The sequence below is a fragment of the Dama dama genome, chromosome 11 (assembly GCF_033118175.1).
Source record: "Dama dama isolate Ldn47 chromosome 11, ASM3311817v1, whole genome shotgun sequence".
NCBI lineage: Eukaryota > Metazoa > Chordata > Mammalia > Artiodactyla > Cervidae > Dama > Dama dama.
The window spans coordinates 58,391,857-58,400,147 of NC_083691.1; positions in this window are offsets into that span (position 1 = coordinate 58,391,857).

Sequence of the window (8,291 nt, forward strand, 5' to 3'; positions counted from 1 at the left end):
TGGCGAGCGGCTTCCGCTGCTGCGACCCCTCAACATGCTGCTGTTCGCTGCTTGGTTGGGCTCTGTGGCTGCCGGCTGCTGAGCGCTCGGACGCGGAACCTGTCCCCTGAGGCCGCGCTGCACCTTCTGTCTGCGCATGCGGACGTCCGCTACTACGGAGGCTGGTCCTGCGCGTGGCCGAGTGGGCGGGAAGGGTGAAGTCACCCCAAGAGCTGTACTAGGAGACCTGGAAGTCTCCTTTACTCAAGCTGGGTTACCCAGGGCATTTACACTTAAATCTAAGGACGGACGTGAGTTTTCAACTCGGTTCTCTGCTGCCATGGGGGAGTTAGTTACTTCTCTGTAATTCTTCATGTTATGACTACTTCCGCCTCCTCGGTGTGTCTCTTTCTTCAGGTGTGGAGGCTCTGTGTGAGTAATCCCTTGGTTAGACAATTGAGTATCAGTCCTGCTGTCTCGTACACAGAGGTGTTCCCAGCCAAAATGAATGTAAAATGCAGTTAATCATAATGTCTAAAAGAAATAATAGTCGTTTGTGAGCAAGTGACAATGGCTTGGGCTTCTCTGGTGGTTCAGCGGTTAAGAATTCACCTGCAATGTAGGAGACCCAGGTTTGATCCCTGGGTCAGGGAGATACCCGGGAGGAGGGCACAGCAACCCATTCCAGTATTCTTGCCTGCAGAATCTCATGGATAGAGGAGCCTGGCCGGCCACAGCCCACAGGTCGCAAAGAGTCGGACACACTGAGCAACTGAGTGATGCACACGTTTAGCGTGCCTGAAAATTGCTTGGAGTCTCCGCATGTTATCCAGCTGAAACAGCACAGTTCAGATGGGACTGGAACCTATGGACTGGGATTTTAACCCACTGTCTTTTAAACTCACCTGGTCTCAGGACTTAATGAAGCTAAAGTTCCTATGTCTCTTCACAGAAACAATTCATTGAGAGACAAAGTGTTAAGTAGAGTTATTTCCAGAAATGCACACTCTATAAGCAGAATGCGATCCCTCTCAAAAGGGGAGAGCAGCCCTGAAATATGGGGTGGTTAATTTTGGGGGGCTGGGTAATTTCTTAGGCTAAGGAGTAGGAGGATATTCCAACTATTTGGGGGAAGGGGTTGGGGATTAGGCCATCGCCCACTTTTTGCCCTCTTGTGGTCTACCTTAAAACTGTCATGGGGCTTCCCAGGTGGCGCTAATGGTAAAGAGTCTGACTGCAATACAGGAAACGCAGGTTCCATCCCTGAGTTGGGAAGATACCCTGGAGAAGGACATGGCAACCCACTGCAGTATTCTTTCCTGGAGAATCCCATGGACAGAGGAGCCTGGTGGGCTACAGTCCATGAGGTCACAGATGGAGAGACACGACCGAAGCGACTGAGCACAGAACTGTCATGGTGCCAGTGGGGTGTCATTTGCATGTGCTAATGTATTTACGGTGAGTGTATCATGGGGCTCAAAGTCTACTGGACGTTGAATTCCTCCCTCTTGGGGTTAATTGGTTCTAACCTGTTTTTGTTATACCGACAACACTATGCTGTTCTTTTAATTTTTGGCCTCGACACACAGCTTGCAGCATCTTAGTTCCCCAACTGACCAGGGACAGAACATCTTGGGCCCTTGGCAGTGAAAGCACCCAAGTCCTAACCGCTGGACCATTAGGAAATTCCCAGGGAATGGGTTTTAAAGACAGGGTGAGGGAGGGGGTTGTGGGCTGTGTGATCAGTTCTGGACGTTCTTCTAATTGGTTAGTGGTGAGGTAACCAGGAGTCAGCATCGTCAGCCTTCTGGTTCCAACCAGTCTGGGTTCCATTTGTCTCAACCTGGTGTGGGTTTTGGTATCTGCAAAACAGCTCCAAGGGTATGTGTCAGAATATTAACTATAGCCACGAGGAGGAACTAAAGGTCCTTGGCTTTGTTTAATGGCTAAGCAGTTTTGTCTTGTTTGACTGTTACCCTTTCTGCTTTTTCTCACTTCTCTGATTAAATTTACTCTTTGGAAATTGGGGAAGACATGCAAGGCTAAAGTTTTACTACAGACAAGAGGCAGGTAGAGGACATGGGGAGGGAGGTCTGTTCTGAGAAGGCCCCATGGCATCCTGCTTGGTTGCAAGTGTGTGTGACTGTAAAATGGGGATGATGACAGTGACATTTTTCACATAAGACATGGTGCATGTGAGCAGTTTAGCACGAAGCCTGAAAGAGAGGAAGGGAACAGCATCAGCATCTCTTCTCTTTGGCTTCAGATGTAGACTAAAGTCTCAGATTTCTCCCCTCCTGGGAGAATGAAATGTTAAGCTGTTCCATGGCCTCTCCCTGAGTCTTATCCCAAAGTCTAGGTAATAGCTTCCTCCCAGGAATGGGTTCAAATGGCTGGGCTTCTAAGTAGGTACAATGCAGACCCCAGCAGGAGAACCGCATCCCCCCTCCCCACCCCGGCCCCCTTGGGAGTGTGACATTCACGCTTCCAAACTTCTAGTTGCCTTTGTGGCTCAAGAGTGTAACTGAATTCCTCTCTAGAGATCAAATGTAAGGGAGACCCAAGTGATCATGGGGTTTGGAGTGAAGCAGAGCTGGGTTTGAACTTGAACTCTTGGAGAATGCTTCTCTTGGGTTTCAGTTTCCTCATAACATGTTTCAGGATACCTTTGGAAGTAGGAACTGAGATGACATACACCAAGCATCTGGTATGGAGCACTTGGTATTCTCTCTCTATCCTCGTCAGAGTTTGTTTCTTTAGTTGCCAAGTTGCGTCTGACTCTAGGACTGCATGGACTGTGGCACAACAGGCTGCTCTGTCCTTCATTATCTCCCGGAGTTTGCTCAGATTCATGTTCATTGAGTCAGTGGTGCTGTCAAATCATCTCATCCCCTGTTGCCCCCTTCTCCTTTTTCCTTCTATCCTTGCCAGCATCAGGGTCTTTTCCAGTGAGTCTGCTCTTCACATCAGGTAACTAAAGTATTGGAGCTTCAGCTTCCAATCAGTCCCTGCAATGAATATTCAGGGTTGATTTCCTTTAGAAATGACTAGTTTGATCTCCTTGCTGTCCGAGGGTCTCTCAAGAGTTTTCTTCAGCCCCACAGTTCAAAAGCCAAATATACAGGGTGACAATATATAGCTTTGACATACTCTTCCCAATTTTGTACCAGTGGTTCTGTGTCCAATTCTAACTGTTTAACATGGTTTAGTCACTAAGTCGTGTTCAACTCTTGTGACCTCATGGACTGTAGTCCACCAGGCTCCTTGGTCCATGGAATTTCCCAGGCAAGAATACTGGAATGGGTTGTCATTTCCTTCTCCAGGGGATCTTCCTGACCCAGGGATTGAACCAGGGTCTCCCACCTTGCAGGCAAATTCATTTTGGATTGAGCCATCAGGGAAGCATAGAGCTCCTGAAATCCTTGGAATTTCCTAAGAAATGAGAGGTATCTTTTGTTATGTTAATGAGGACCACACCTAAGGATGGGGATTGGTTGCTAGGAGAAACAACCATGTGATTAGATGGTTGGCACTTTCAGTCTCACCCTCCTGACTTCTGGGGAGAGGGAAGGGCCTAGAGGTTAAATCAGTTACATATGACTGGTGGCTTAATTACTCATGCCTGTGTAATGCTGCTGCTGCTGCTGCTAAGTCGCTTCAGTCATGTCCGATTCTGTGCGACCCCATAGATGGCAGCCCACCAGGCTCCTCCGTCCATGGGATTTTCCAGGCAAGAGTACTGGAGTGGGTTGCCATTGCCTTCTCCGGCCTGTGTAATGAATCCTCCAATAGAAACCCAAAAGGAAGAGGTTTGGAGAACTTGCTGGTTGATAAACACCTAAAAAGATTTGAGGAGGTGGCCTGGTGGAGAGCTTGGAAGCTCCATGCCTTTTCCCCATACCTTGCCCTATGCCTCTCTTCCATCTGGCTGTTTCCAAGTGACATACTCAGTTATATCTTGGTCCAACAGCAAGTAAAATGTTTCTGAGTTCTGTGAGCCTCTCTAGCAAATTAATTGAACACACGCAGGGTTCTGTTGAAAACTCCCATCTTCTCTAGCCAATTGGCCAGAAGCACAGTTTAGCACAGCCTGGGCTCAGGGTTGCCCCCTGAAGTTTACCTGCTTTTGGGGGGGCAAAGGAAGGCAGCCTTGGAGGACCAAGCCCTTAACCTGTGGAATCCGATGCTATCTCCCTGTAGACAGGGAAACCCAGCCCCACCTGGTTAACAGACCCTGGTGACTAACAGAGATTCTTGAGCTTATCTTACAGCAGGAAAGGAAACAGCTTGCTAAAAAAAAAAAAAAAGTTAATGTGTTCAGTGCACAGTGAGGCTAAATAAACTGAAACCTGGAAGTTTGGAGCGGCGAAAGGTTTATTGCAGGGCCAAGCAAAGAGAACGGGTAGCTTGTACTCAGAAACCCCAAACCCTCCAAAGATTTTTTTTGGGGGGGGGGGGGTGTTGTTTATAGACAGTATAGGGTGAAGGCTGCAGGATGTGTGACTTTCTTTTTGTGTGTGTGTGTTACTTTCTTCTGATTGAACTTTTCTTAGTTCCTGCTTTTGCCCTCCCCTTCTCCTTAGGTGGGGAGGCCACGCCATACAGCTTGTGGGATTTTACTTCCCTGACCCGGGATTGAACCTGGGCACATGGCAGTGAAAGCGCTGAGTCCCAACCACCAGACCACCAGGGAATTTCCCTGCTTTTGTCACTTCTTAAATAATTAATTGCTTGAGTCTTTCTTCTGAAACTTGAGAGGGCAGGGAAACTAAGGTGGATTTTTTTTTTTTTTAAGGCAGGAGGTTGGGGAACCTGGTGGGGCCTGCAACTGGGATAGCCCTGTAGGGTTCCGCTCAATTTCCTTAAGATTGGTTGAGATCACTGGCCCTGAAACTGGGCCTGCACAAATGTTGGATGAATGACTTTTTGACGTCAGAGGGCTGGAAACTCCACCCTCAGATCCTGCTGATGCCTCCACCTTTGAGCAGGCATCTCATGAAGAAGCACGTAACATGGATATCCTGTGCAGAACACCAGTTACTTCATCTTTTTCCCACCTCTGGCCGGCCACCCATCCCAGTGCCTAAGGCCACCCTGCTTCTGTATCCCATAAATATCCCAAGCCCCCTTGCCTTTGGGGAGGCGGATCAGAGACTTGTTCTGCCATCTCCTCACTTGGCTGCTCTGTGAATAACTCTTTATTCACAACAAATTCTTTCTTTGTTGCAGACCCCTGGTTTGGTAACAGTAGGGTCAGAATTCAGTTGAATTGTAGGCCACCTAGCTGGTATCTGAAAAATTGGGTTGGTGGTAGAGACCTCCACCCACTGGAATTGCTGCAGAACTTTAGAGGACCTCCCCGAGAGGGTACACTGAACAAAGACCTGAGATGGGGAGAGAGGGAGCCCCGGGGACAAGTGTCCCAGGAGAGAAAACAGCAAATGCAAAGGCCCTCACCTGAGGCTGGAACATGCAGGATCCATTCAAGGAGCCCGAGGACAGGGCAGTTTAGCTGGAGTACAGGGAGCCACATGGTGAATGATGAGGGAGGTCAAGGCACTACCAGGAGGCTGGATGCGTGTGGCCTTGGGGGACAGTTACCAGGACTCTGGCTTTTATACTGAGTGAGGTGGTGTTTGGGGCTCCGGATTCTGTGTTTTCAGTAAGCTTCCCAAGGCAAATCTACCTGTAGTAGTGTTTGAGGATTCAATGAGAAGCCAGAGAGGCAGAAAGGAAGCCCCTTCTTTAGGACAGTTTATCTAGAAGGGGCTCCTAGTATTGCTGCCCTCTGCTGAGGAATGTCCTAGAAGCAGAAGCACTCAAAACAGACACACAAAAACTACTCGCCCTTGAGGTGGCACTAGTAAAGAACCCCTTGCCAATGTAGGGAACATGAGAGACTCGGGTTTGATCCCTGGGTTGGGAAGATCCCCTGGAGGAGGAAATAGCAACCCACTCCAGTATTCTTGCCTGGAGAATCTCATGGACAGAGGAGCCTGGCAAGTTACAGCCCTTAGGGTCACAGAGAGTCAGACATCACTGAAGGGACTGAGTACACTCACTTAAATTAATGTGGGTTAAAAAGTACCTACTTAAAAATGCAAACCCCTCTGGGCAGGGTTAATGATTACTTTCTTCTTGATAGTTTAGCTGAGAATAGCACTAAGAATTGGGAGAGGTTGAGAAGGGAGGAGGAATCAGCTGTTTGATTTTATGTGAGATTTGCACATTTCAGCGAGAAGGGAGGAGGGTGTGGTGAAAAGAAAGGCAAAGGGGAGCAGGTCGTCTGGAAGGGTATTGTCCAGGTGACTGGCCAGGGAAAGAGTGGCCTCCATTGGGCCCCTTCACCCCCTCTTCACTGATCCCAGTGTTAAACATACTGTCCCAAGGGAGGCATCTAAATTTCACTTAGAGCCCATACTATCCAACAGTGTGCTCTGCCTGGCACCGAGCTTGGTCTTTAGACTCCTGAGGCTGTTGAACAGTCAACCACAAACTGAGAAGACAGATACATATCCTCTCACAGTTCAAGCCCGATGTTCAGAATCAGGGTGCTGGCAGGTTGATTCCTTCAGGAGACTGGGAAAATCTTCAGGCCTGTTTCCAGCTTCTGGTGGTTGCCGACAGTCCTTGGCCTTTCTCTACTAGTACTCATTCAGCCTTCACTAAAATCAATCTCCTCTGTCTCTGTGTCCCCTCCTTTTGTAAAGATACCAAGTCCCAAGCTCTAGGGGCCATGTTTGCTCACATCCTTTGCCACAGGCTGCACTCTGTTTAATTGTCAGTAATTACCACTTGAAATTCAAAGGCACTCCAGGACTGACTGGTGTGAGTGGAAGGGCAGACTAGTCTGCTGGCTGCTTTCTTAGGCACACCTGCCTGCATCACATTTTAAATGTCAGTGCAGTGGTTTCCCCTCTAGTCCTACACTGCTTCTCCCACACCACATGGCTGGGCTGGGGGTGCCAGACAGGTCCCAGAAGTGTGCTCATCCCATTGCTGCTGTTGTCATTGTAACATTTTCCCAGTGGGAGCAGCCCTTACCATGGAGAGAATCCCTCCAGTCACTGAAACGTGTTTTCATAATCCATCACGCAGTACCAGTTACAACCACTAGGTGTGTGGCAGGTCCGTGTTTCAAGGGCACAGTTGGGTGAACAAAGTTGGCAGGATTGTTACAGCAACACTATAACCTGAAGATGTGCCAAGAGTGGCAAGGGATAGGGACTTCACTGGTGGCCCAGTGGCTAAAACTTGGTTCCCAATGCAGGGGGCAGGGATCCCATCCCAGGTCTGGGGAACTGAGATCCACATGCTGCGCAGCTGGATAAAAAGAGTGATGCAGGACCCCTAACAAATCTGGGTGAGGGTGAGAAGTCTAAGGCTGTGTAAAGTAATTAGCCTCCAACTAATAAAAATAAATGGGAAAAAAAAAAAAAAGAAGTCTAAGGCTGGATGTCCTCCACTTGCCCAGACAGGTGGGGCCGCGGTGCTGCCCTGTGATACACAAGACAGACGGAATCAAAAGTGGCTTCTCATTAGGAACTTAGGTGAAAGTATTTTGATTGCCTGAGGAGTCTCCAAGTGGGCTAGATCCGGAGGTCTGGCTTCTAGCAGCACCCAGGGATGGGTATCACCAGGAACTAAAATCTGCTATTCAATTGGGTATTTACTTCTATGAGATACTCAAATTCTTTCATTATTCAACACTCCATTCATGGATATAAGTTACTTACTCAGTTTTATGTTTAGCCCTGTCCTCTCACTGAAGATATTTTTCTGCAAGTTGCATAACATATAATTAAATCTTTTGAATATATTTTTCCTTTAAGTAATTTTGGCTTGTTCATTAATTGAGATTATATATATATATATTTACACATGAGTTTCTCACACACACACACATAGACCTTGTGTATACCCTCTTATCTGAGTAGGTATATTCACTTGGGTTCACCAACACTTTCCACTCATAGAGACATAAAACATCACTCAATGTGGCAGCTTGTTTCCGCAGACACCCAGCAACCCATTCATAGGGAAGAAACCTTTCAGTCTTGTTTCTAAATCTTCCTATTAATAGGGACAGTTACTTGTATTCTAATACTCCAGATACATGACTTGTGTTCATAAACACTTCATTCATAGATACAAACACATCACTCATTCTGATTAGATACACTTGTCATTACACCAACATTCAATTCAGAGATAAGTAAGCAATCCTTCAGCTATACCCTTGAGTAGATATATTCATTTCCATTTTAGCCACATTTTATTCCAGATTCATAGTACGTGTTATATAGATGTTT